Raw genomic sequence first — 3,350 nt, forward strand, 5'->3', positions numbered from 1 at the left:
TCGTGGTTTATGATCCAGCTCAGCTGTAGCTTCCCAGCCGGCTGTCACTCATTTTTAGAGGACGCTCTAAGCTTGCCAAGAACCTGGGAACTAAGGCCGCAAGGGGTGAGACTTCCACTAGAGGGGAAGATGAGGTCTCTTCCCATCCTTCCTGCCTGCTGGTTATTGTAAGGCCCCAAATGACTGTGAACTCTGGAGGAGGCCTAGGAAAGCTAACCTTCGGGAAAGGCACTAAACTCTCGGTTGAGTCAAGTAAGTGTTAAAGACTCCAAAGACGGCACCAGTGTGTAACTGAGGTGCACTTTAGAGGGGATGGGGTGTTCTCCCATCTTACTTCACCCACAAACTCACCAGAACACCCCTGGCGGTTCTCAGTCCAGACTGGTACTTCCCTGTGCTGGATGGAAGCAAACTCTGAGCTTCCTAACTTTAGAAGGCCCCCGTTCCCAGGATGGTACTCCCTCAGGAGTAAGGGCCCATTTGATCGTGGGGCACAGTGGTAGTTTCAGCGATGGTGTTGTGGAAGAGGTTCCTCAGTGAGCCATGATCTATCACTCTGGGTGATCGGCTTTTAGATATTAGCTTCTATAAGGGCCACGGAAGGAGACTTGATGAGGGAGTCATTTCAGGAGAATGTGCTATGGGTCTCAAACACTAGCTCCATGTTGGCAAAGGCACCTCCTTGCTGGTCACACCCGCTAAGTTCCTGTGGCTAACTAATTATCCTTTCTGGAAAGAAATCTACTGGGGCTTGTTGAAACACAGCTAAATTTAATTGCTTCGTTTAGCATGCAGTTGTTAACCATGTCGGATGTGTGAGCAAGATATGAATACATGTCTCCCTAGAGGCTGGACTTGGTTATCGGGTCTACAGGCAGTTTGATGAATTATACTAATACTGCAATCAGTGTTTCTCTCCAAGGTCCACAAAGCACATTATGGCTTTGGGGAAAAGGCAGAGATAAGAAGCAAAGCTCTGTGATAGAGACGGAAACAAGCAAATGGAAAGGGTCTGCTGAGCAGCAGTGCGTAGCCAAGGAAGCATGTCCTCAACAGATAAGCGGTGAGGGCCCAATCGGGCTTATGCCATGTCATCTGAGCAGAACTGAGAAGTAACACAAGTGGGCTGAGCACGGGTGGGGGCACAGACGGCAGTCGCAGTTCCTGGATTTCTCATTCTGAACAAGTGGCCAAACCATGGAACTCTCTCTAGACAGAGGATGACCCTAGCTTTGTCACATCAATGGACTTGTTTGTCTTTGGACAGCACTCCTCTTCATCCTAGGACAATTTTACCGCTGTACGTCATTGGCTAAGTTGGTCCTATGAGAGAAACTGAGGACCCCAGTGGTGTAGACATCTTCCCATGTCCACAGGGTTATCAGTGCTGAAGCAGTAGACTGTGAGTTGTAAGTTGATGGGGAGAGCATTATAGAGATGGGCAAATGCAAGCAATATGGAAGATTTATAGGCTACCCACCCTTCCAGGGTTGGTAGGGTTTCCATTAATTGCTTGGATTGCTTTTTTGTTTTGTTTTGTCTTTTTCTGTTAGAATTACAGAAATAAGTATCTTCCATGCAGACACACATTTTACAGAAGTGGCTGCCACTTCATTGTGCTTTTGTAATATTTCATCAATTCCCTTCAGTGCGTGAAACAATACAGGGATAGGACTCTGTGTTGATAGCAGCGCTTGTACACTCTGGTGGGTGAGTGACCAAGGCACCCAGCTTAAAGTGGTCTGCACTTTCCCATGAATGACCACTGGCCATTTCCTCTTCTGAAACGGCCCCCAGAGGACACAGCCTTTTCTTCCTGTAGCAACCATGATGGCTTCATCCTTGGAAAGTAGATTTCACTATTGCTAATAATCAAAAAGCTTTCAGAAAAAGACATCAATCGAGAAGGGACTCCAGCTAATTGCCAATACTGTTTGGAGTCTAAAATGAAATTTATCTGTGAAATAATGTCAATGGTTTGTTTTATGGTTCATAAACTGACTCTCAGAGAGAATCCTAAGGAGAATATTTTGCAGTTCAAGAAACTGCTAAGGGTTTGAGTGCTAGGACATTTGCTAAGTCAGCCTCTTCTCTTGTTTGATGAGCACACAAGGTAGTAGCGTGAAATTGAGGGAGGTTTTGTGAACTCAAACCCAACAGAAAGAACAAGGACTTTCTACGTAGACTGAGATACAATGCTAACTAAACTCCTTTTGTGAAAACATGGCGTTGAGTCCTCTCAGTGAAGATGTACCTATCATGTTCTAGTGCTGGATATTAATTTTTCACAATGGCAGCCTTACCTTGGTTTATGTAGAGACACAGAACACTGTGGCTAACATAGGAAACTACAAATACATCTTTGGAGCAGGTACCAGACTGAAGGTTCTAGCAAGTAAGTAGTACAGACAAAACAGACTTGATTTCAAAATTGTTGATGCTCACATGTGAGGGACAGGGTAAGCAGAATAAATACTCATTAGTAATGATGACAGAGGCTAAAATTAATGCTATCTGAGAGGGTCTGGCTCCCTCAACTCTGAACAGAAAGAGTTAAAGGAGCTCTGAGGAACCACTGTGAAGAACTTCTCATTATTCAGAAGAATGCTAATGAAGCCGGGCTTGGCAGTGGAGATCTGTCATCCTAGCCCTTGGGAGATGGGTGCAGAAGGGTCACAGGTTCAAGGTCAGCCAGGACTGCACTACTAAGACTTTGTTTCCACTTGCCTTTCCTGTCCCTCTTTGTGTCTCTCTCCCTGTCTAACCTACTGCTCTGTCTGGGCACTCACAGTTTTATCTCAGGGTTTTTATCATATTCACTGCTTAGCCCATCACTCCCTCTGAAACCTGGGTGCTTCCTGAACTTTAACATGATTTCCAGATATGCCCCTTACTAACCTCTCTGCCCCAGGCAAACTGTTTCCACTGAACAGTTGCACGCACCCACACCTCTGCCCTGTGTCCACACAGCAAACTTCCTGGCTAATACCCACTCAGACTTGTACAGGTTTGTAAGCACTTGAGTTTCCTATCACGTAGCTGGAAAATTCAGCACAGTTGTAACCAGACCTAATTTCACAAGGAGATGTGAAAAATTGTAAACTTCTCTTAAATAATAAGAAGGTCAGAGTAAGGGATCCAATGGACAAATGGGAGGGAGAGAAAAGCCAGCGTCTGCGTGAGTGTGGGCTGATGGGCCTTGGTAAATTCAATTCAGAAATTTATGAGTTGCTGCATTGTCTATATGTTTCTATGTCTCTTATACAGAGAGAAAGAAAGAGAGGGAGGGAGAAAGAGACAGAGAGAGACACAGAAAGAGAGAGAGAGAGAGAGAGAGAGAGAGAGAGAGA

This window comes from Microtus ochrogaster, unplaced genomic scaffold (genome assembly GCF_000317375.1).
Source record: "Microtus ochrogaster isolate Prairie Vole_2 unplaced genomic scaffold, MicOch1.0 UNK145, whole genome shotgun sequence".
Classification (NCBI taxonomy): domain Eukaryota; kingdom Metazoa; phylum Chordata; class Mammalia; order Rodentia; family Cricetidae; genus Microtus; species Microtus ochrogaster.